This window comes from Manis pentadactyla, chromosome 5, assembly GCF_030020395.1.
Source record: "Manis pentadactyla isolate mManPen7 chromosome 5, mManPen7.hap1, whole genome shotgun sequence".
Lineage (NCBI taxonomy): Eukaryota > Metazoa > Chordata > Mammalia > Pholidota > Manidae > Manis > Manis pentadactyla.
The window spans coordinates 157,091,898-157,118,500 of NC_080023.1; the positions used below are offsets into that span (position 1 = coordinate 157,091,898).

A 26,603-nucleotide genomic window follows, 5' to 3' on the forward strand; every position below is an offset into this window, starting at 1 on the left:
GCATTTACTAGGGGCCAGGCATTGTGCTAATCTCTTTACATATATTCTCTCATTTAATTTGCACAGTGATCCTATGTGGTAGATACTATTGCTATTTTCGTTTTATAGATGAGAGGCCATGTAACTTGTCTAGTTCTCAGGAAGAAGTAACATTCTAATCCAGGTCATCTGACTCCAGAGCCCCCTGGGTAGGCACTATAGAGGATTTAGCTGCCTTAGCATTCACCAAGCTGCAGCCACCCACAGCTCAGACTACAAGCAAGGAAATGAAAGGACTTCTTTTTGAAGGCTTTCTATTTCGGATTAGGCCAGAGATTCTGGGGTGTCACTGCTCAGTTGGGAGGCTGATTCAGGGCCTGGGTCAGGGCTAACTGTGCAAAAGTGGGGTGAGCTAAATGCTTCAGTTAACGCTGAGGGTCCTCAGTGGGGCTAGGGGGCTGGCTCAGAGAACCCAGACAAGACTCTGAGCCAGGGGTGCACCTAGTCTGACTGCTGACTCCTCCATGTCTTTCTGACAGTCACAAATCAAGGATGAGACAAGGAAAAAAAGTAAAAATAACAAGCCTTCCCAGCACTTCTCCTTGGGAAACATCACATGTCAGGCCTGTGACACAGAATATGTTTGTTAGGCCAAGGGCTCCAAGCTCATTAGCAGGAAGGGTGCTGAGCCACAAGCCACCCACGCAGCTTGCTAGGGAAACAAACAGCACAGCATCCATTCTGCCTGGCCTGGGCATGCACAGTTACACTGTTATCAACATCAGCACACATCTGCACTGAAGCAGGTCTGGTTGATGGCAGGGCCATGGAAATGGATTTGTGCGGGTGTGTCCCAGAGAGGCTGCTCATAATCCTCATCATTATCGTCTATGCTTGAATTCAGGACTCAGTTCTGCCTTAGGACAGAGTTTCTCAAACTTGAATAATTTACTAATCAGCTTAACAATTTCCTCTATACTGATGTACCACCAATATCAGTTTTTACTTAATACCTCCCTGTGAATTGACTCAGCACAACCATGATTACATTAGCCTTGTCCTCAGCGGTATTTGTGAAATCACCAATTTGATGTGCTGGTTATAGCTTCTTAATGTCCATTTAATATAGAACTTTAAAAAAATGTTTATCTGAGTTCCACTTGATTTTATCTTGGTACAACCAAGATGCCAAACAATTGGTGTCGAAGGGACACGAGAGACAACCCAAAAGAGCTCCCAGTGGCCAAAGCTGGAACACTTTTAGCAACAAAGAAATGCTGTGGTACTGGATTATAGCAAAACAAAATACCCAGAAGTCCATACTGATATAAATAAATGAATAAATAAATGAACGGAGGAAAAAAGACAAATCTTCCTAAAAGAATTCCAAATAATTTATCGCCTTGAGCGTGGGCTGCACTTAGTGACTTGATTCCAAAGAGTAGGAAGAGAAGAAAGACAAGTAACTTCATGGGGAGAAACCTGGCAAACACTACCTTGGGCCAGATACTCAAGATGATAGAGTCATGTGGGTACTGTGTACCCCTGACATGCTGTCATGAAAAGGGCGCTTTACCTTTGTAGTACCTTCATCGAAACCCATACATAGCCTCAGTCTAACCTTGAAGCAGAGACTCAAACCAGAACCTTCATGCTGCAAGCCTAGCACAGGGTTGGGGCCAGTACTGAAGCCATCCAGGCCCACTGGCTTAAGGAGATTCATGCTCGGCTCTCGGAGGTCAAAGGAGAGGGCCAGGGTGTGTTGAGGGCCCAGGAGCCCATGTCAGGAATTAGATTTGCCTCGGTTTCAATCCTGGCTCCCCCACCTCACAGCCCCCTGACCCTTCTGTGCTTTGGTTTCCTTATATTTAAAAAGGAAATTATAGAACATCAAAGGAAAACTGTGAGGCTCAAGTGAATTACTGTACATGAAGCTGTTATTACAGTGCTTGGTACAAGGTGAGTCATTATTAAGCCCAGAGAACGCTAAACACATTGCCTGGAGTGTTTTTTTGTTGTTGTTGATACTCCCCTTCTGACTAAAGGAATGATTCTTCCTGAGGGGCAGCGCAAGGTTAAGGCGAGGAGCACGAGATCCGGAGGTTCTGGGTGTCTCCCACTGCGTAGCCATCCCAGTCTCCTAGTCATTCCCACCTGTACAAGGCCATGGCAAAATCGCCGAGCGTGCAGCGGGCACCCCGCTTCTCCGCAGGGCACGGCCTGCCGAGCCCTTTCGCCGCGCCGCGGCAGGGTCGGATCTCCACTCCGAAGGCGCGGGGGAGGCGCGACTCGGGCAGGGTCCGCAGGTGCCATGGCAACGCCGGAGTCTGCAGGGAGCGGAGGGGCGGGCCAGGCAGCCCACAACGAGGTGCCGCCCCGCACGAGGCCCCGCCCCCGCCAAGGCTCCGCCCAGAACGAGGCCCCTGGTCTTAGTGGCTTTCACAGACACCATCTGCCTGGCACTCCGTGTCCGTCTGGCTGTGTCTGACTGAACACAGGTTTCATGTGTGCCTGATGGACCAAGACCGCGTGATCTGTCGGCCTGATCACAGTTGACTGACTGCCCATACCTGGCTGATGGCGTCAGGGTCTGACAGCACATGTCTGACTGAGGTGATCCGACTGCACCTGACTGACCAGACTCCAGCTGTGCTTGACAGGCTGTATATGACTGACTGAGCCCTTTTATATCTGACTGATCAGTTTACTGATTGATACTTCTGTGCCAACAGCTCCATCTGTGCTGAATGGGCCAAGATGGGCTAAGAACACTGAGACTGACCGGCTGATTCTGACTCCACCTGGGCCTGAGCATTTGCCTGAGTTCCCTGACTGGATGGCAGACTGAATCTGGCTGGCTACTGGAGACTTGCTGACTGGACATCTGATGGTGTATCAGCCCACCTGATGTGTGGACTGACCACATCTGCCAGAACGCATGGCTGAGTACGTGTGGCTGGCTGATTCTGACTGACCATCTGGGTCTAACTGTAGCTCAGGGACTGGGACTGCTTGACTGTTAGTCACCCACAGCCTCTGTCTGACTCGGCTTGACCTACAGCGTCTGCATTAGACTACATCTGCCTGACTGCTATGATGACTGACTTCCTCTGCATTCAATAAATGTTAGATGAATCAGAGGCCTACCCGAAGTGCAGCTGACCAGCTGAATCTGACTGAGTTGGCCCCTGAAATTCTCTCCCTGACTAGTGGACTCCTTGATTCCAGCTGCCCAAACAAATGCTTTCTTATCGAGGGGCCTGGGGCCTGGACATTTTCAGTTACAGGTCTGGTCTTCGGGTGTATGTATTCAAAGCAAGAGTGCCAACAGGAAAAGGAGCCAAGGACAGAGGCCTGTGGGTGAGGCGGGCAGCAGGAGCAGGACTCAAGGCCAGGTAGGGAGCAGCTGGAACTAGATATGGGGACTCTCTATTTTGTTCCACTGGTCTGTGGCTCTGTTCTTGCACCAGTACCAAATTGTCCTGATTACTGTGGCTTTGTAGTAGAGCTTGAAGTTGGAAAGTGAGATTCCCCCCTGCTTTATTCTTTCTTCTCAGGATTGCTTTGGCTATTCGGGGTCTTTGGTGGTTCCATATGAATTTTAGAACTATTTGGCCCAGTTTGATGAAGAATGCTGTTGGTATTTTGATAGGGCTTGCATTGAATCTGTAGCTTGCTTTAGGCATGATGGCCATTTTGAGAATATTAATTCTTCTTAGCCACAAGCATGGGATGAATTTCCATTTATTAGTGTCCTCTTTATTTTGTTTCTTAAGAGTGTCTTGTAGTTTTCAGCGTATAGGTCTTTGACTTCCTTGGTTGCATTTATTCCTAGGTATTTTATTCTTTTTGATGCAATTGTGACTGGAATTGTTTTCTTGATTTCTCTTTCTGCTAGCCCATCATTAGCATATAGGAAAGCAACAGATTACTGTGTATTAATTTTGTATCCTGCAACTTTGCTGAATTCAGATATTAGTTCTAGTAGTTTTGGAGTGGAGTCTTTAGGGTTTTTTATGTACAATATCATGTCATCTGCAAATAGTGATAGTTTGACTTCTTCTTTACCAATCTGGAGGCCTTGTATTTCTTTGTTTTGTCTGTTTGCTGTGGCTAGGACCTCCAGTACTATGTTGAATAATAGTGGGGAGAGTGGGCATCCCTGTCTTGTTCCCGATCTTAGATGAAAAGCTTTCAGCTTCTCACTGTTAAGTATGATGTTGGCTGTGGGTATGTCATATATGTGGCCTTTACTATGTTGAGGTACTTGCCCTCTATACCCATTTTGTTAAGAGTTTTTATCAAGACTGGATGTTGAATTTTGTCGAATGCTTTTTCAGCGTCTATGGAGATGATCATGTGGTTTTTGATACCTTCTTTTTGTTGATATCGTGGATGATGTTGATGGATTTTCAAATGTTGTACCATCCTTGCATCCCTGGGATGAATCCCACTTGATCATGGTGTATGATCCTCTTGATGTATTTTTGAATTCAGTTTGCTAATATTTTGTTGAGTATTTTTGCATCTATGTTCATCAGGGATATTGGTCTGTAATTTTCTTTTCTGGTGGGGTCTTTGCCTGCCTGGTTTTGGTATTAGAGTAATGCTGGCTTCATAGAATTAGTTTGGGAGTATTCCCTCCTCTTCTGTTTATTCAAAAACTTCAAGGAGAATAGGTATTATATCTTCTCTATATGTCTGATAAATTTCATCTGTGAATCCATCTGGACCAGGAGTTTTGTCCTTGGGTAGTTTTTTGATTACCAATTCAATTTTGTTGCTGGTAATTGGTCTGTTTAGATTTTCTGTTTCTTCCATGGTCAGTCTTGGAGCGTTGTTTTATTCTAGGAACTTGTTCATTTCTTCTAGGTTTTACAGCTTGTTAGCATATAGATTTTCATAGTATTCTCTAATAATTATTTGTATTTGTGTGGGGTCTGTTGTGATTTTTCCTTTCTCATTTCTGATTCTGTTGATGTGTGTAGATTCTCTTTTTCTCTTAATAAGTCTGGCTAAGGGTTTATCTATTTTGTTTATTTTCTCCAAGAACCAGCTCTTTGTTTCATTGATTTTTTTCTATTGTTTTATTCTTCTCAATTTTATTTATTTCTTCTCTCATCTTTATTATGTCCCTCCTTCTGCTGAACTTGGGCCTCATTTGTTCTTCTTTTAACAATTTCGATAATTGTGACTTTAGACTATTCATTTGGGATTGTTCTTCCTTCTTTAAATAGGCCGGGATTGCTATATACTTCCCTCTTTGAACTGCCTTGGCTGCATCCCACAGAAGTTGGGGCATTGTGCTCTTTCTTTCATTTGTCTCCATATATTGCTTGATCTCTGTTTTAATTTGGTCATTGATCCATTGATTATTTAGGAGCACGTTCTTAAGCCTCCATGTGTTGGTTAGCCTTTTTGCTTTCTTTGTCCAATTTATTTCTAGTTTTATACCTTTGTGATCTGAGAAGTTGGTTGGTAGAATTTCAATCTTTTTGAATTTATTGAGGCTCTTTTTGTGGCCTAGTATGTGGTCTATTCGGGAAAATGTTCCATGTGCACTTGAGAAGAATGTGTATCCTGCTGCTTTTGGGTGTAGAGTTCTATAGATGTCTGTTAGGTCCATGTGTTCTAGTGTGTTGTTCAGTGCCTCTGTGTCCTTACTTATTTTTTGTCTGCTGGATCTGTCCTTTGGAGTGAGCGGTGTGTTGAAGTCTCCTAAAATGAATGCGTTGCATTCTATTTCCTCCTTTAATTCTGTTAGTATTTGTTTCACATAAGTAGGTGCTCCTGTTTTGGGTGCATATATATTTATAATAGTTATATCCTCTTGTTCAACTGCCCCCTTTATCATGATGTAATGTCCTTCTTTATCTCTTGCTACTTTCTTTGTTTTGAAGTCTATTTTAATATATGTACTCCATATATAAGTACTACAACACCTGCTTTTTTTCCCCTATTGTTTGCATGAAATATCTTTTTCAATCCCTTCACTTTTAGTCTGTGTCTGTCTTTGGGTTTGAGATGAGTCTCTTGTAAGCAACATATAGATGGATCTTGCTTTTTTATCCATTCTATTACTCTGTGTCTTTTGATTGGTGCATTCAGTCAGTTTACATTTAGGGTGATTATCAATAGATATGTACTTGTTGCCATTGCAGGCTTTGGATTCGTAGTTACCAAAGGTTCAAGGGTAACTTCTTTACTATCTAACCATCTAACTTAACTCTCTTATTAAGCTATTATAAACACAGTCTGATAATTCTTTTTTTCTCTCCCTTCTTATTCTTCCTCCTCCATTCTTTATATGTTAGGTGTTTTATTCTGTACTCTTTTGTGTTTCCTTTGACTGCTTTTGTGGATAGTTGATTTTATTTTTTGCCTTTAGTTAGTATTTGGTTGGTCTGCTTTCTTTGCTGTGATTTTATTTTCTGTGATGACAGCTATTTAGTCTTAGGTGTGCTTCCATCTAGAGCAGTCCCTTTAAAATATCCTGTAAAGGTGGTTTGTGGGAGGCAAATTCCCTCAACTTTTGCTTGTCTGGAAATTGTTTAATCTCTCCATCAAATTTAAATGATAATTGTGGTGGTAACAGTATTCTTCATTCAAGGCCCTCTGTTTCATTGCATTATATATATCATGCCATTCTCTTCTGACCTGTAAGGTTTCTGTTGAGAAGTCTGATGATAGCCTGATGGGTTTTCCTTTGTAGGTGATCTTTTTTCTCTCCCTAGCTGCCTTTAATACTCTGTCCTTGTCTTTGATCTTTGCCATTTTAATTATTATATGTCTTGGTGTTGTCCTCCTTGGGTTCCTTGTGTTGGGAGTTCTGTGGGCCTCCATGGTCTGAGAGACTATTTCCTTCCCTAGCTTGGGGAAGTTTTCAGCAATTATTTCTTCAAAATACACTTTCTATCCCTTTTTCTCTCTCTTCTTCTTCTGGTACCCCTATAATGCGAATGTTGTTCTGTTTGGATTGGTCACACAGTTCTCTTAATATTCTTTCATTCCTGGAGATCCTTTTATCTCTCTCTGCCTCAGCTTCCCTGTATTCCTGTTCTCTGATTTCCATTCCATTAACAGTCTCTTGTACCTCGTCCAATCTTCTCTTAAACCCTTCTATGGATGATTTCATTCCTGTTATCTCCCTCTGGACTTCACCCCTTATCTCTTGCATATTTCTCTGCAGGTCCATCTGCATGGTTATGACTTTTATTTTTAATTATTTTTCAGGAAGATTGGTTATCTCTATCTCACCAGGTCCTCTCTCTGGGGTTGTCTGAGTGATTTTTGACTGGACCAGATTCTTCTGCCTTTTCATGGCAATAGGAGTGGTCGCTGGAAGTTGTCACGTGTATCAGCTGGGAGAACAAAGTCCCTTCCTGCTTCTTGGTCGCCTTGCCCTTCTCTGCTCCCTACGCCGGTTACCTTCTCTGCTTGCCTGGAGCGCTGCGGGGGTCACAGCTGCACCGGGTGTGTTCTCCTGAGAGAATGGCGCCCCTTCATGCTTTCTAGTCCTTTCTCTGGCTTCCACTTTCTGTGCTGGTTACCTGCACACCAGGAGCAGAGTCTGGGACAATCTCCTGAGCTGTTGTGGGTATGGCCACCCTCGGGCCAGCCTAGAGCACTGCAGGGAGTCGCCGCTTTGCCAGGTGTCTTCTCCTGTGAGAATGGTGCCCTTTGCACCTTCCGGACCTTGCTCTGGCTTCCGCTGCCTGTCCTGGTTAGCTGCGCTCTGGGAGGAGACTGTGTGGTTGCTGTGAGCGGGGCCACTTTCCAGCTGCTCCACAGCTGTGGCGGGTCAGCTGGTTTGCTTGTAGTGCCGGTGGGGGGGAATGAATGGCAGGCTGCTTATCGCCGTGAGGGCCTTTGGAACTGCTTTACTCCCCAGTGGGTTAGGGGGCCTGAAGTGCCTCAAGATTCCCAGCCTGTTGGGCTGAGTGTTCTGGGACGATTTTGTTCAGCTGTTGAGCCCTTGTCCCTTTAAGACTTATAAAAAGCACTCGCTTTTCTTTTGTCCCAGGGGAGCCGGCTGTGGGGACCCTCTCATAGTCTCCATCTTGGACCCTACCCTTCCGTTTCCATAATATCCAGCGCACCATGCAATGTGTGTCTGTGCTCCCGGTGGAGATTACTAGGGCTGTATATTTAGCAGTCCTGCACTTCCACTCCCTCCCTGCTCCAACGCCTTTCCTTCCACCAGTGAGCTGGGGTGGGGGGAGCTCTCGGGTCCCCCCGGGCCATGGCTTGTATCTTACCCCCTTCGTGAGATGCTGAGTTCTCACAGATGTAGATGTAGCCTGGCTCTTGTACTGTATCCTCTGGTCTCTCTTTTAGGAATAGTTGTATTTGTTGTATTTTCAAAAATATATATGGTTTTGGGAGGAGATTTCCACTGCCCTACTCGCCTTGGGCCAGAAGTCCTCCTCCTAAATTTAAATCTTTCTCATAGTGTGTGTGTGGATTGGCCCCATCAACCACATGGAGTGGAAGGAGAGGCTCTGTGCCAGCGTAAGGGGGAAGGAAATACAGGGAATTAAGGAATTAGGTTAGAGGGATTTTTTTAAAAGCATATCAATTACATGGGTGTACTATGAATTATTACTATTAATAATAATAAATGAGGGTGTTGGACTGGCTTATCTCAATTGAGCTCTAACATTCTGAGATGCTGTCTTCCATTAATAACAGAGGCCTGGCTGCCTCATTGATTTCATTATAAGCTAGGGAAGGAATGACAGGAAATAAACAGCTCTGTTCCCGAGAACTCTGACTTAATCACCTTAGGCTGCTGTAACAAAATACCCTAACTGGGAGACTTAACAGACATTTATCTCTTAAAGGTCTGGAGTTTGGAAAGTCCAAAATCAAGGTGCAGGCCAGCTCCGTTAACTGGCGAGGCCCTTTTCCTGGCCAATAGACAGCTGCCTTCTTACCATGTCCTCATATGATGGGGACAGAGTGCCCTCTGGTCTCTTCCTATCACAGGGGTCCCATCCTTATAAACTACTCTAAATTTAATTACCTCCCAAAGGCCTCACCTTCAAATACCATCACACTGGGGGTTAGGCTTTCTACTTATAAATTTGGGGAAGACACAAATATTTAGTCTATAGCAGACTGTCATAACATGAAGTAGGATCTCTGCCAGCATGGGCAGTGGGGCTTCCTTACAGCAGGGGCTACCAGGAGCTGGGAAAAGAGGCAACAACAGGTGCATGGGGCTCTTGTACCTCATTTATTTATTCATTTATTCAACAAGTATTCACTGAGCACTATGTGCCAGACACTGTGCTGGGCTCTCACCCTCCCATCATGGAGCTTAGATTAATGGGCTCCAGAAGGCCTTTCCTGTGCCCCTCTGGTTCTATCAATGCCAGGTGCTAGGTAACAGCTGCTTTCTTTGTGGACAACCTGCACATCTGCAGGTGGGAGAGCTAGTATGGTACATGGTTCTCAAAGAGTGATCACCTGGGAACTCATTAGACATGCAAGTTCTTGGGCCCACCATAGGTGAACTGAATCAGAACTGTTATGGTAAGGCACAGTAATCTATGTTTTAGCAAACCCTCCAGACGATGTTGATGCATGCTAAAGTTTGAGAAGCACTAGTGGAATGATTGAGTGTGTTGACTGTGGTGTTGGACTGTCCATGTTGGAATTGCTACTACATAAGAGCTGTGTGACTTTGAGCAAGTCAATGAATCTTTCTGTGCCTAGATTTTTCATTTGCATAATCAATATAATTATGACCATTTAAAACTATAGTTCTGATATTCATAGAGTTTAGCACATTTATTTCATTTCTAGGAATGTATCATGTAGACCTTTTCCAGAATATGCTGAATGATATGTGTTCAGGATATTCATTGATACTCATCAGGATATCTAGTTATAGTAGGAAAGAAAAATCTAAATATTTATCTATAGGGGACTGGCTTAATAAAATATGTCCTACCATTCAAAGAATGAGGAAAGTTCATATATATATGAAAAGATACCCAGAATTTCTGAGTTTAAAAAACAAGGTACAGAACAGTGTGTCTAGTATGCTCCCATTTGTGTAAAGAAAAGGATCTTTATAAAATCTATATATATGTATAGGTTATCTTTGAAAAGATAGGAAACTGGTAACAGAGAAGAAATAGATGGCTGGAAACAGGGTAAGGAGGGAAATCTATTTTTATGGTACATATATCTTTTTATGACTTCATACTTGCAGCATGTATATGCATTTCCTATTCACAAAAATGAAGTTTTTAAAAAAGGGGGGAGTAATTAGCATAGTGCCTGGTGGTGGTGATAGCCATTCCACAGTTCTAAGCAGATGATTCATTGCAGAAATGCAGACACACCTGGGATGTGGCTACAGACTCTCTTCTCCTCCTGGTCATGTTGCTCCATCAGAGAATTCTTGCACTTCAGAAAAGGAAAGGGACTGCAAGATTCTCTGGTGTAACACTTCTGTTTTAAAGATGAAGGAACCAAACCCCAGAGAGAGGCCATAACCAGCCCAAAGTTATCCAGAGAATTAGGGCTCAATCTAAGGACTCTTTCATAACATCATAAGAGTAAGGTTTCTATAAAACTCTGCTTTTACCCGATCCCTGCTGTGCTCAGAAAGTGTAATGACTCTGCCACCAGCCTGTTAATACTGATCATGGTTTATCTCCCAAACTTTCCAGCCTTATTTTCTACCTCCTATGTGAATTCTGTACCCTAGCCAGATAGATCTCTTCCTTGACCCCCAATACTCCTACTTTCCAGATGCCACGACTTTTCAGTGCTGTGCTCTTTGCCTGAAATGCCTTTTTCCTTCCTGTCCATTTGTGAAGATTCTACCTACACATGGAGGCAGAATTCCACCTAAATCATTCTTCCTCTAGGTAGTCTTCCCTGATTACTCAAGCTCACAGAGCTTTCTACTTCCTCTGAACTAATTAAAAAAATGTCTTGCAAAATGTCTGCTTCTTAAAGGGGAATAGGATGGTTCTCTGCTCCTTAAGCAATGGGAAGTGGACTAGGATAGAGCCGATTCCTTATCCCCACTTTCCATTTCTGGAGGAAATTGGGCAAATGACCTTGCCCTTTCTAGTTTTCTTGGGGAAGCCCTAGGTAAGAGTGCCACTGAGCCTGCCTAGAGTCCGGAGCCTGTTTGCTGGACCTATTCCTACCCTGATGTTTACTTGGCTTGGAGGCCCAGCCTGATGAAATCCAGCCCTGTTGCCCAGCACCTTGGGAGGCCTCCCTCCAAGGTCCCTCTGAGCTCAGACAGTGGCCCTTTGTAGAGCAGAGGAGCAGGATTGAAAGTGGAGACGCTGAAAACCCTTCCCTCTCCCTCTCCTCCTGCCTGCAGCCACCTCCACCTGCAGCTGTGGACCATCCTGTGCCCAGGTGGCCTCTGTTTTAAGTTCCTGGCTGGTGGCTGGTGGAGTGAGGCTGGGAGGGTGAGGTGAGGATCCTGCCAGGTTAGCCTGCTGAAACAGAGGGTCCCTCAACTCAATGCAGGCTGCTTGTAATGGAGCTTTCCAAAGGGGAGCCTGGCCCCCCTGAAGCCCAGATTGACACTTTCACTATCTGACTACCAAATATGCCCCTAGGATTCAGACTGGACTTCTGATGTTTAGTCCCTTCTGACCCCTATTTCACTGGACTCTATTCACTTGCATGCAGGGGGAAGAGGGGAAGGAAGACTGGAAATCCCAAGCCTAGTGGGGTAGAAATCAGGGAGAGGGACTAGGGGCTGAGGGAAGGAATGTATTGTGGGATAGGCGAAAGGGCACTCACTGGTCTGGGGGGCAGGGCCCTAGGACTCCAGTTCCTGCTGAACCGTCAACTTGCTGGGTGACATTAGCTAGTCGCTTCCCTTTTCTGTGCCTGTTTCCATAGCCATGCCTCATTCTTCCAGCTGCAAAATTATGGAGACAGAGTAGATGACTGTCAAGGATTTTTGCAGTTCTGATATTGATAATTCTGTGATCACAGGGAGAAAAAGGAAGAGCTGAAGGTGGGTTGGAGTTAGATAACTGACATGCTGCTCTCTGTTGATTCACCAGTAGTCATTAGGCAGCCTCTTGTCTGCCTCCAGGATTGCCCCTCTGCCCTCCATTTCTCCCCTGTTCTTCCCACCCCACTTTGAGGGCTTCTTGTGATGAGATCTAGAAGCTGTTTGATTTAGATTTGTCTTATCCTGTCTCTTGCCCCTGGGGAGGAGACTGTGCACGGAGAAGGGAGAGGGTCAGGAAATGTAAAAGAGAGGAAAATTAAGAGGTATGGGATGGTGGGATGGAGGGAAGTGTCAAAGAGAGCACAGGGAGAGCTAAGAGGAAGGAAAGGGAAGGGAGAGATGGTGAAAGAGGGAAAGTAGTAGGGGGAGGAGCTAAAAGTGAGAGACGATGAGGTGAGAAGGGGTAAGAGGAAGGTATGAATGGAAGAGAAAAATAGGAAGAGTGACTGCGGAAGAAGACCACAGCCTGGGCAAACCCACACAGGTGGGGACATCTCAGGGTATTCGGGGACAGCAAACAGTTCGGGTTGGTTGGAGCTAAGAGTGTGTGCAGCAGATTAGAAATTAGAACTGGACTGTAGGTCTTGAATAATAGGATAATGCCTTTGGACTTTACTATTTTCTGTGGCTCAAATACCCTGTAATAAATTGGGTGAAGCCCAGAGGAGCATTTTCATTCATCCATTGTCCCGTCCCGCGGGACTATCAACGAGGGCCAAAACGAGAAACCTGCAGAAATGAAACAAGCAAGGGACACAAAGCACGACCAGCAAGACAGGATGTCTGATCAAGCTGGCACAGTTTATTGTTTGCAGGCTCAATTTATACAGGTTAGCAAGGAAGGGGTGGGTCAGAAGATAATTGGACCTTAGGTGGCGCCGGCGGGTAGGTGTAGAGGGGTGATTGGGCCTTGGCTGGCACCGGCGGGAGCAGAGGACCCGGAAGAGAAGCGGGGAGTTCGCCATTTTGTGGGTGGGGGGTCCTTTTGGTCCCCGGCAATCCATTCTTTCAATAAGAGACTATATCTTATCCAACTCCCTATTCCCAGAGCATAACAATGTCTGCACGCAAGTAGTCAGGAAATGCCTGTTAAAACTGAGCACTTGAAAAAAGTGGTGCACTTGGAGAAAGTAGAAGCTGAGACAGTCTCACAGAGAATGTAAGAATAACCATAGATCTAGGAAGTGCTAGGTGGCCTAAGAGAGGTCCAGATAAGAGTTATGGGAGATCAGAGGAAAGTGAGGCAGTCCTCCCTGCAGCCTAGAGCAGGAAAAACCCAGAGAAGATTGTAATGGGGTCAGCTTAGGTCACATATCCAACCTTGAATTAATCCATGTGCCCAGAAAGACAGATTCCATTGGAAGATAACAGTGTTCTGTATATTAGTGAAGAGCAAAGAATTCTTGAAAGAAAAGGTTGGCATTTTTACCAGAAGAAGGAATTTTAGAACTGAGCATGGCGGCCACAGCCTGCCATAGTGGGAAAAGGTGAGGCACCACAGGGCATGAGCAGAGTCAGGATCTGTGCAAGACTGGAGTTGGTGCAAACAATACAGAGAGAAAAGCAGGTGTTGCAGTACTTGTATCAGACAAAAATAGACTTCAAAATAAAGAAAGTAGCAAGAGATAAATAAGGACATTAATAATGATAATGGGTCAGCAAAATAAGATGATATAACCACTATAAACATCTATGCACCCAACACAGGATCACCTACATATGTGAAACAAATACTAACAGAACTAAAGGAGGAAATAGAATGCAATGCATTCATTTTAGAAGACTTCAACACACCACTCACTCCAAAGGACATATCCAGCAGACAGAAAATAAGTAAGGACACAGAGGCACTGAACAACACACTAGAACAAATGGACCTAACAGACATCTATAGAACTCTACACCCAAAAGCAGGAGGATACACATTCTTCTCAAGTGCACATGGAACATTCTCCAGAATAGACCACATACTAGGCCACAAAAAGAGCCTCAATAAATTCAAAAAGATTGAAATTCTACCAACCAACTTCTCAGATCACAAAGGTATAAAACTAGAAATAAATTGGACAAAGAAAGCAAAAAGGCTCACAAACACATGGAGGCTAAACAACGTGCTCCTAAATAATCAATGGATCAATGACCAAATTAAAATAGAGGTCAAGCAATGTATGGAAACAAATGAAAACAACAGCACAATGCCCCAACTTCTGTGGGAAGCAGAGAAGGCAGTTCGAAGAGGGAAGTATATAGCAATCCAGGCCTACTTAAAGAAGGAAGAACAATCCCAAATGAATAGTCTAAAGTCACAAATATTGATACTGGAAAAAGAAGAACAAACAAGGCCCAAAGTCAGAAGAAGGAGGGACATAATAAAGATGAGAGAAGAAATAAATAAAATTGAGGAGAATAAAACAAAAGAAAAAATTAATGAAACCAAGAGCTGATTCTTTGAAAAAATAAACAAAATAAATAAATTCCTAGCCAGACTTATTAAGAGAAAAAGAGAATTTAAACACATAAACAGAATCAGAAATGAGAAAGTAAAAATAACTAGGGATACCACAGAAATATAAGAAATTATTGGAGAATACTATGAAAATCTATATGCTAACAAATTGGATAACCTAGAAGAAATGGAGAACTTTCTAGAAATATATACTCCTCCAAGACTGATCATGGAAGAAACAGAAAATCTAAACAGACCAATTACCAGCAATGAAATTGAATTGGCAATCAAAAAACTACCCAAGAACAAAATCCCTGGACCAGATGGATTCACTGCTGAATTTTATCAGACATTTAGAGAAGACAAAATACCCATTCTCCTTGAAGTTTTCCAAAAAATAGAAGAGGAGGGAATACTCCCAAACTAATTCTATGAAGCCAGCATCACTGTAATACCAAAACCAGGCAAAGACCCCACCAAAAAAGAAAATTACAGACAATATCCCTGATGAACATAGACGCAAAAATATCAACAAAATATTAGCAAACCAAATTAAAAAATACATCAAGAGGATCATACACCATGATCAAGTGGGATTCATCCCAGGGATGCAAGGATGGTACAACATTCGAAAATCCATCAACATCATCCACCACATCAACAAAAAGGACAAAACCCCCATCACACGATCATCTCCATAGATGCTGAAAAAGCATTTGACATAATTCAACATCCACTCATGATAAAAACTCTTAACAAAATGGGTATAGAGGGCAAGTACATCAACATAATAAAGGCCATATATGACAAACCCACACAAACATTATACTTAACAGTGAGAAGCTGAAAGCTTTTCTGCTAAAATCAGGAGCAAGACAAGGATGCCCACTCTCCCTGCTTTTATATATAGTAGTGGAGGTCCTAGCCATGGCAATTAGACAACACAAAGAAAGAAAAGGCCTCCAGATTGGTAAAGAAGAAGTTAAACTGTTACTATTTGCAGTTGACATGATATTGTATATAACAAACTTTAAAGAATCCACTAGAACTAATATCTGAGTTCAGCAAAGTTGCAGGATACAAAATTAATACACAGAAATCTGTTGCTTTCCTATACACTAATGATGAAGTAGCAGAAAGAGAAATCAGGAAAACAATTCCATTTATAATTCATTAAAAAGATTAAAATACCTAGAAATAAACCTAACCAAGGAAGTCAAAGACTTATACCCTGAAAACTACAAGACACTCTTAAGAGAAATTAAAGAGGACACTAACAAATGGAAACTCATCCCATGCTCCTGGCTAGGAAGAATTAGTATTGTCAAAAGGGCCATCTTGCCTAAAGCAATCTACAGATTCAATGCAATCCCTATCAAAATGCCAACAACATTCTTCAATGAACTGGAACAAATAGTTCTAAAATTTATATGGAACCACCAAAGACCCCAAATAGCCAAAGCAATCCTGAGAAGGAAGAACAAATCAGGGGGGATTACGCTCCCCAACTTAAAGCTCTACTACAAAGCCACAGCAGTCAAGACAATTTGGTACTGGCACAAGAACAGACCCATAGACTAGTGGAACAGAATAGTCAGTCCAGATATTAACCCAAGCATATATGGTCAATTAATATATGATAAAGGAGCCATGGATACACAATGGGGAAATGACAGCCTCTTCAACAGCTGGTGTTGGCAAAACTGCACAACTACATGTAAGAGAATGAAATTGGATTATTGTCTAACCCCATACACAAAAGTAAACTCAAAATGGATCAAAGGCCTGAATGTGAGTCATGAAACCATAAAACTCTTAGAAGAAAACATAGGCAAAAATCTCTTGGACATGAAAATGAACAACTTCATGAACATATCTCCCTGGGCAAGGGAAACAAAAGCAAAAATGAACAAGTGGGACTTTATCAAACTAAAAACCTTCTGTACAGCAAAGGACACCATCAGTAGAACAAAAAGACATCCTACAGTATGGGAGAATATATTCATAAATGAAATATCCGATAAAGGATTGACATCCAAAATTATAAAGAGCTTACACACCTCAACAAACAAAAAGCAAATAATCCAATTAAAAAATGGTCAGAGGAGCTGGACAGACACTTCTCCAAAGAAGAAATTCAGATGGCCAACAGACACATGAAAAGATGTTCCACATTGCTAATCATCAGAGAAATGCAAATTAAGACCACAATGAGATATCAGGTCACACCAGTAAGGATGGCCACCATCCGAAAGACAAACAACAAATGCTGTTGAGGATGTGGAGAAAGGGGAACCCTCCTACACTGCCGGTGGGGATGTAAATTAGTTCAGCCATTGTGGAAAGCAGTATGGAGGTTCCTCAAAAAGCTCAAAATAGAAATATCATTTGACCCGGGAATTCCACTTCTAGGAATTTATCTTAAGAATGCAGCAGCCCAGTTTGAAAAAGACAGATGCACCCCTATGTTTATCACAGCACTATTTACAATAGCTAAGAAATGGAAGCAACCTAGGTGTCCATCAGTTGATGAATGGGTAAAGAAGAGGTGGTACATATACCCAATGGAATATTAATCAGCCATAAGAAGAAAACAAATCCTGCCATTTGCAACAACATGAATGGAGCTAGAGTGTATTATGCTCAGTGAAATAACCAGGCAGAGAAAGACAAGTATCAAATGATTTCACTCATCTGTGAAGTATAAGAGCAAAGCAAAAACTGAAGGAACAAAACAGCAGCAGAATCACAGAACCCAAGAATGGACTAACAGTTACCAAAGGGAAAGGGACTGGGGAGGATGGGTGGGAAGGGAGGGATAAGGGGAAAAAAGGGGCATTACATTTAGCACACATAATGTAGGGGGTTGCGCATGGAGAAGGCAGTATAGCACAGAGAAGGCAAGTAGTGATTCTATAGCTCTTACTTCGCTGATGGACAGTGACTGTAATGGGGTATGTGGTGGGGACTTGATAATGGAGGGAGTCTAGTAATCATAACGTTGTTCATGTAATTATACATTAATGATACCATAATAAAAATAAGTAAATCAACAAAAAAGATTGGATTTGGAAATAGAGATAGAAACACACCATGGAGGACCTCAGATATAAAGCTAAGGAGTTTGGCCTTCTTTCTTGAGTGGGAGAGGGCCCTTGTTGGAGCTGTGCTTTGGGGGAATTAATCAGGCTACCAATGTATAGGATGTCTTGGAGGCTACAAGACCAGCCACTGATGGGAAATTATTCCAGCACATTCTCTGATAAAACCCATGTGAAGATCCTTCACACACATCGGTGTGGTTTACATTGTAACTTGGCATGTTTTTTGTTCTGCCCTTTTTAGGTCAGAGAGCTCAAAAGGACAGAGGGTCACACCTCTGCCAAAAGGGCTGCCCTTTCCCTCTCCCAGGGCTGCAACCACTTCATCTGGGAAGTGGATGCTCCAGAGGTTTACAAGGGCAGGTGAACACTTGTAAGTGTTCAATTTTTGAAGACTTGTGGGCAGTTTCTAGCCAAACTTCTGGAGAGTGGTAGAATCAGCAGCCCCCTGTCTCTAGAACCTGACATATGATGAAAGAAGCAGCTCCAAAGAATCAGAGCAAGTGGCTTCAGCCTCCTGCTTTTGAGCAGGCAGTGGCTTAGGCCTATAACCTAGAGTCAACTCTTCCCTTTCCCAAATGTCTGCGTAAAGGAAAGTCCCATTGCATGGCCTAGTGGGGAGCATTAGACTTAGGAGTCAGATATCCCTGGCCTTGGTTCTCAGCTATGCTGCCTCCTAGCTCTGGACTTTTAAGTTACGTGAGTTATCTGAGCCGTTATTTATTGTATGTAAAATGGGGGTAGTAATACCAACCATATAAAGTCATCGTGAGGTTTGAATAAGCTCATGCTAAAAAGCACTTGGCACAGTGCCGTACAAGCCACAGACACTGGGCAACTGTGAATTCCTACTCATTTTTTTAGTAGCAGAGCTATGTACTGTTAGAGCTGGAGGGGGTCTTGGAACTTACTGGTCCAGTCCTCTCATTCTACAGTGGTGAGAGGACTCCTGAAACCTAATCAAAGTCTCTCTTGTTGCAATATCTGCTGATTCTGTCCTCTTTTGAAGCAGAGAACCGAGTTCCGTTTTCTGCTCTTAGCTACGTAAGTCCTATGAGTTCTACACCTACGCATAAAAGGATATTTTGATTCCTCCGTTTTTCCCAAGACCATTTGCCCATCATTTCCTCTTTGCTCTGCAAAGGTGGGATCAATTAGTGTACCATATGTGGGAGGATTGTATCAGTAACACAGAAGGCTAAATAAATCTGACAATCATGGAGTATCTGAAGAAAATTGGTCATGGTTATTTTCAGATAAGCTAAGAAATTAATACAATTATCCATATTTTTTTTACTCTGCTTAATATTTTTTCTTTTTTTAAATTTTGGTATCATTAACCTACAATTACATGAAGAACATTATGTTTACTAGACTCCCCCCTTCACCAAGTCCCCCCCACAAATCCCATTACAGTCACTGTCCATCAGTGTAGTAAAGATGCTGTAGAGTCACTACTTGTCTTCTCTGTGTTGCACAGCCCTCCCTGTGCGCCCCCATTAACATGCTAATCATAATGTCCTCTTTCTTTTTTCCCCTCCCCTTATCCCTCCCTTCCCACCCATCCTCCCCAGTCCCTTTCCCTTTGGTAACTGTTAGTCCATTCTGTGAGTCTGCTGGTGTTTTGTTCCTTCAGTTTTTTCTTTGTTGTTATACTCCACATATGAGTGAAATCATTTGGTACTTGTCTTTCTCCACCTGGCTTATTTCACTGAGCATAATACACTCTAGCTCCATCCATGTTGTTGCAAGTGGTAGGATTTGTTTTCTTCTTATGGCTGAATAATATTCCATTGTGTATATGTACCACATCTTCTTTATTCATTCATCTACTGATGGACACTTAGGTTGCTCCCATTTCTTGGCTATTGTAAATAGTGCTGTGATAAACATAAGGGTGCATATGTCTTTTTCAAACTGGGCTGCTGCATTCTTAGGGTAAATTCCTAGAAATGGGATTCTTGGGTCAAATGGTATTTCTATTTTGAGCTTTTTGAGGAACCTCCATAGTGCTTTCCACATGGTTGAACTAATTTACATTCCCACCAGCAGTGTAGGAGGGTTCCCCATTCTCCACAACCTCGCCAACATTTGTTGTTTGTCTTTTGGCTGGTGGTGATCCTTACTGGTGTGAGGTGATATCTCATTGTGGTTTTAATTTGCGTCTGCTTAATTTTTTTTTAAGGAATACTAATTGTTATTTTTATTGTGGTAAAATCTACATAGCATAAATTTTACTATTTTCACCATTTTTAGGTGTACAATTCAGTGGCATTAAGTACATTGAAAATGTGTAACCATCACTGATATTTCCAGAACTTTTTTGTCAATCCAAACAGAAATTCTGTACTTTTTCAACAATGGCTGCTTCTCTTCCCATCCCTAGTAACCCTATTCTACTTTTTGCCTATTAATTTTCTTATTCTAGGTATCTCTTCCAATATTTATCCTTTTGTGTTTGGCTTCTTTCATTTAGCATAATGTCTTCAGGGTTCATCCATGTGCAGCATGTATCAGAATTTCATTCCTTTGGCTGAATAATATTCCATTGTATGGATATACCACATGTTGTTTTTCCGTTCATCTATTGACTGACATGTTGCTTCTTTCTACCTCTGCTCATTGTGAGTTAATGCTGCTAACAACATTAGCATCTAAGTAACTATGGGTATTTTATCCAATTCATAATGAATAGAATTGTAGTAGGCTTAATAATGCCTCCTCCACTAACCCCCTGAAGATATCAGGTTCTAATCTCTGGAACCTATTATGGCAAAGATTTTACATATGTGATTAAGTTAAAGATCTTGAGATGAGGAGATCATCCTGGATTATGAGTGTGGGCCCTAAATGCAATCTTTATAAGAGGGAGACATAGGGGGATTTGACTATCACAGAAGAGGAAAAGAAAGTGTACTCATGGAGTAAGAGATTGGAGTGATGTGGCCACAAGCCAAGGAATGCCAACAGCCACCAGAAACTGGGAGAAGTAAGGCACAGATTCTCCCCTGCATCCTCTAGATAGAGCACAGCCCAGTGGTACTGAATTAGAATTTCAGGCTTCCAGAAATGTAAAAAAATAAATGTGTGTAGTTTTAAGCTACCAAGATTGTAGTAATTTGTTATAATAGCCATATGAAACTTATACAAGCACTGGTAGAAATAATGAATGTATGCTAAAATTGCACAAGGCTAAAAATTGTCAGAAGAATCAAATGTTTTTCAACAGAATTAAATCTGTGGAATCTAACCTGGGAAAACTAGATTTGAGAGAAAAGAGGCCTCAAAGTGACAGAAGCTATTATCAATAAATCTTTTATATGAGCAAAAAAATTGATTAATTGGCTTTTTCTAGTCAAGTTGTCATGGAAAACAATTGATCTCAGTGAAAATAATTTCATTGAAATAAAAATGGAAAAAGTTGGAAGCAGTTTAATTATGCCATATTTATTCAAGGAATTAAATTGGCCTAATGGAATTTATCTCAGAAATAAAATTTCCTAGAAAATTCACTGATGTCATCATCTATTATATATCAATATAATTCTAAATAAAATCTTTCTATTCTTAGAGACAAACATCCTTGGGATCAAAATACCTAATGTTCCTTTCTTCATTTCTTCATCTTTGAACTTGACTTATTTTCAGAAAATAAAAAGCAGAACATTTCTTCTGTGTAAGATCTTGGTCCCAGGAATTTCCTTCCATTTAGAAATGGACCCATGGCTAAAGAATCCTAGCATGTCCCAGGGGAAAGGAACTCTAGACACGACTGTTGACCCAAATCTTTCATTTCACATATTAGGAAACTTAGGTCAAAAAAGAAAGGACTGGCCTAAAATCATCAGCAAATAAGAACTTCCCCTGAATTATTCTTAATAATGCCCCTGCCTCCAACGTCAGTTTCTGACTGCTTCTCAGGGGCATTTTAGATCTTGTGTGTGGGAGAGGATTTGGAGGTCCCCAGAAAACCTATCTCATTTTGGAGCTGCTTTGGGGAGACACTCTGAATGGACTGATTCACTCTGAGATTTGCATTGGCCTCTAGGAAGGACCGCAGCCCCACCTTCTTCACGCCCCATGTCACAGCCCTCTAAGACAGGCCTACTTCTCTGTCTGAGGGACATCTGCAGTACACTCCTCTAGGGCTTCTATTTCAACCCCTACCAGTCCATTCCCCACCAACCATCATAGTGGTCTTCTGTTATTAATTACTAAATTTAGAAATTATTACAAAATAATTCAGATGCACCAAAAAGCATGGTGCATACCATTTTGTACCCATTAGGATGGCTATAATAAAAAAGAGAAACAATAACAACTGTTGGTAAAGATGTGGAGAAACTGAACCCTCAGGTATTGCTGGTGAGCAATTGTGAAGCTTCTTTGGAAGCTCTTCAAAAAGTTAAACATAGAGTTACCACATGACCCAGCAATTCCACTCCTAGATATATACCCAAAAGAAAGGAAAATATAAGTTCACACAAAAACTTACACACAGAAGTTTATAGTATCATTATTCATAATAGCCAACAAGTAGAAACTACCCAGATGTAGATCAACTGATGAACTGAAAAACAAATATGTGGTCTATACATCCAAAGGGATAGTAATCAGCCATGAAATGCTACAACATGGATAAATCTTGAAAATATTATGCTGAGTGAAAGAAGCCAGTCACAAAAGACCACACGTTGTATGATCCATTTATATGAATGCATAAAGACCAAAAGTAGACTAGTGGTTGCCAGGCTGGTGGGAGGGGGTAACAGGGAGTGCCTATTAGTGGGTATGAGGTTTCTTTTGGGATGATGAAAATGTTCTGGCATTAAAGTAGTGATGGTTGCACAATTTTGTGCATAAACTAAAAAACCACTAAACTCTATGCTTTAAAATGATGAATTTAATGGTATGTTAATTATATTTTAAGAAAAAGAGTAGTGTATAATAGAGTACACTCATGTATATACTACCCAGCTTAAGAAATGAACTGTTACAGATAAAATGAAATTACAGCATCCTGTGTGCCCCTCCTCAATCCCATTTTCTCCCTCTCTACCCAGAGGTATCCACTATCCTGAAATTTATTCTAGTGTTTATCATGCCAATAAATGTCCTTATAATTTTTGCTACATGTATGAGTATCCCTAAGCAATATATACCATTGCTTTGTACATCTTTAAGCTTTATATAAATTATTTAAGTTTTATACTCTGCAGTATATTTTCTTCTACCGACATTATATTTTTGAGAATTTTCCATATTCCTGTATTTTCACAGCTATATAATATTTCATTACCTGAACATACTACAATTTACTTTCTCTCTTTACCTATTTGTAGATGTTTAGTTTGTTTTCAGTTTTTCAATATTATAGACAATGCTTCAAAGAACATCTTCAACATACCTCCTTTTACACATGTCCCAGAGTTTCCCAGGAATTGGAGTCAGAGTCCTGTACAGCTTCTACCTTATTAGGTATTGTCACGGGTGTCTCTAAAAGGTACACCAAGTTACAATTCTTTCAAGGAATGAGAGAGTCCAGTTTTCTACATCTTCACCAATACACAGTATTGTAAGGCACTTTCTTTGCAAACTGAATTCATATTTCACTGTAGTTTTAATTTGCCTTTCCCTGATAACTAATGAGGTAGAGCATTTTCATATGTTTATTGGCCATTTATATTTCTTCTGTGGATTTCTTGTTCATATCCTTTGTCCATTTAAAAAATATAGATTGTTAGGAATTCCTTATGTATTTTGGATTCTCATATTTTGTCAGTCAAAAAGCATTGCAGAGCTTTTTCTCCTAGTGGGTGGTTTACCTTTACACTTACAGAAGTTCTATATTTCATGCAGTTGACTATCAGTGCTTTTTCATTTTTTATTTGTGTGACGGTTAATTTTATGTGTCAGTTTGACTCGGCCATGGAGTGCGCAGATATTCAATTAAACATTATTCTAGGTGTGAGAGTGTTTCTGGATGAGATTAATGCTTGAATCATAAGACTACATAAAGCAGATTGCCTCCCTAATGTGAGCAGGTCTCATCCTCATCCAATCCACTGAAGGCCTGAATCGAACAAAAAGGCAGAGTAAGGCAGAATTTGCTCTCTCTGCCTGACTGTCTTCCAGCTGAGACCCTGGTCTTCTCTTGCATTTGAACTCAGACTCAGACTGGAACTTAAACCATTGGCTCTCCTGGGTCTCTTGCTATCCAACCTCAGACCTTGGGACTTTTCGGCCTCCATAACCACATAAGCCAATTCCTTATTATCTATCTATATAAAAATATATAGATATATCTATATATCCTACTGGTTCTATTTCTCTGGAGAACCCACGCTAATACAGTTTGTGATTTCTGTGACTTGTTTTAGAAATCCTTCCCTACCCTGAGTGCTAAAGATGATCTTCAGTTACTTCTCAAAGTTTTAAAGCTTTGCTTTTAGAATTCGGGTTTTTGACCCAGTGGAAGGTTATTTTTGTGGATACTATGAGGTAGGAACCCAATTTTATTTTTTGCTAAATGAATGACCAATTGTTTAGTATAATTTAAAAAGTAGTCCATCTGTATTAGTTTCCTAGGGCTGTTATAACAAATTAGCACAAACTGGGTGGCTTAAAACAACAGAAATTTGTTCTCTGACAGTTCAGGAGGCCAGAGTCCAAAATCAAGATGTCAGCAGGGTTGGTCCCTGCTGGAGGCTCTGAGAACGAAAACACCCCAAGCCTCTCTCCTAGCTTCCTGTGGTTGCCAGTAATCCTTGGCATTCTTTAGCTTGCAGACACATCACAGCCATCTTCACACAGAAGACTGTGTGTCTTCTCTTAAGGACACCAGTCATTGGATTTAGGGCCCACGGTAAATCCAGGATGAGTTAATCTTGAGATCCTTAACTAATTACATCTGCAAAGACTGTTTCCAAATAAGGTCTTATTTTAAGGTTCTGGGTGGGCATGAATTTTTGTGGGGATATTATTCAACCGATTACACCATCCTTTGCTATTCTTTTGCAAATGTGATTTCTATCCTCTCTCAAATTTCTATATATGTGTGGTGAAGTGATCACTTTACAGTGCAAATCCCCCATGAAATGGTTATACATTTTTCATGAGATAATCTTAGTTAATCCTCACAACAGTTCCATGATGTAGGTGCTACTAAAATCACCCACACTGTAGGGAGTGTACTAGTCAGAATTTGCTACATTATGATGTGATAACAAACAATCTCCTTACCTTAAATCTCAGTACCTTAAAACAAAATTTTCTCCCTCACATTACACATAAGTAGCTGTGGTTGGCTGCAGCTCTGCTGTATATGTCTGTTCATTTAGGATCCAGGCTGAAGGCACAGCCCCTATCCAGGACATGACATTCCAGTGGCAGAGAGAAAAGGTATGATTTTAGTCTGAGGCATGCAATAGTTCTTCGAGTTTCTGCTTAGAACTGCCATAGCTCTTCCGCTTCAGTTTCATTGGCCAGAAGACACCATGTGGTCAAGCCTGACACTGGGCTGGGGAAGTACACTTCCTCTTCTGGAGGGTACCCAAGTCACATAGCAACTGGCTAGAATGTATAATCTTACTAGGAAGGGGGAGAACAAATAATGGGGAATATTAATATCTACAGGGGAGAGTAACTTGCCCAAGGTCAAACAGCTGAGAAGGGCAGAGCCAGGATTCAAACTCACAGTCTTTCTCCAAAGCCATAGTGCACTCCATGGCTCCCTATTGCCTGCTAAGTGGAGCCTAAATATATTTAAGCTTTAGGGCTTCTGCATGTGCATGCCTGCAGCCTGGAGTACCCTTCTGCTGCTTTCGCATGTTCATCTCTTTCTTTAAGACTGCACTCTGATCTTAACTCCTTTCTGAGCTTCTCTCCTTGGAATTAATCAACATGTGCCCCCGTCACTCTTTATAAGTATATATTACTTTGTATTCACTGTCTTATCCCCTTTGAATGGTGAGGACACATTCTTATTTGTCATCTGTCCACTTTGTCCCCAAGGCCTTGCACAGTGTTCCCTAAATGTTTACAGTATTTTGAGATGAGATGAGTAGGGGGCACGAGTTGCAACTGGGCCATGCTCCTGGGGATGAGAACACTTGGCCTACTTTTCCACCTCTCTAAACTAAGCTTAGCACCTGGTGCTCGGGTGACTGGCATTCAGCTCCATGTGACTCATTCTGTAAGCCTTTAATACTGACACCTCAAGGCCCTGGGCTGGGGCTGTGTGTGCTGGGAGAGGGATGGGAGGAGGAGGTGGGAATTAACTTTTGCCTTTCAGAAATCCTTCCCTTCTCCTGCCCCATGAAAAGGACAAGTAGAAGTCCTTCTTCTAAGTGGGCTGGGCAAGTCCCTACCCATCCCCAGACCTAGGAGGACTGGGGAGGGTCTGGAAGGTGCAGAGGAAGGAGGAAAGAATTTCTGGGTCACAGAAGAGAAACGGTATGGGGAAGAGTACTGATCTGAACATTGAAAGACTCGACTAACTTTAATTTAACCTCTCTGAGCACTGGTTCCCCAGCTGTAAATTGGAGACCATACTGATCTCATTGTCCTCCCTGAGTTGTTACGAAAGTAGTAGTAAAATGCAGGAAGCCTTTAGGAATACAGCCTTGAAAGCACATAGAGTTGTATTGGAATCCCCCTTGTGGCTATGTGACTGTGAGAAAATTGCTTATCCATGAGCCATGGTATCCTTGTCTACAGAATGGGAATAATATTTATAGCTACCTCCCAGGGTGAGAAAATTATGTAAGTAAAGTTCTTAGCACATAGCACTCAGTAATATTGGATGTTTTCATATGAGATGGCAATACTTATTATTTTAAGGACCGGACCACACCAGGTGTCACTTGTGAACACTAAGAGGAGGCAGGGCAGAGTCTTTAACTTTTCCTAAAACTGGTTGCTTCATTTAGCAAGTATGGGGTGTGGCTCAAAGGAATGAGGAAGGTGTTCATGAAGATGACAGCACACAGAACACTGTTTGTCTTCACAGATCTTGGGGGAGGGATAGAATTGTTAGCTGACCCTCGCAAAAGATCAGAGGTCCTTGTCC

At 41.9% G+C, this 26,603-nt stretch overlaps 1 protein-coding gene across 1 annotated transcript in view; it reads left to right on the top strand.

Annotated features, from left to right (window-relative positions):
* Positions 1 to 2,710: 2,710 nt before the first annotated feature.
* The window catches only part of EPB41L1 (erythrocyte membrane protein band 4.1 like 1), a 144,236-nt gene continuing 120,343 nt past the window's right edge, over positions 2,711 to 26,603 (top strand). Inside the window, exon 1 of the mRNA XM_036902398.2 lies at positions 2,711 to 3,374. The gene's annotated coding sequence lies outside the window, so the exon portion shown is untranslated. The remainder of the gene's footprint in view (positions 3,375 to 26,603) is intronic.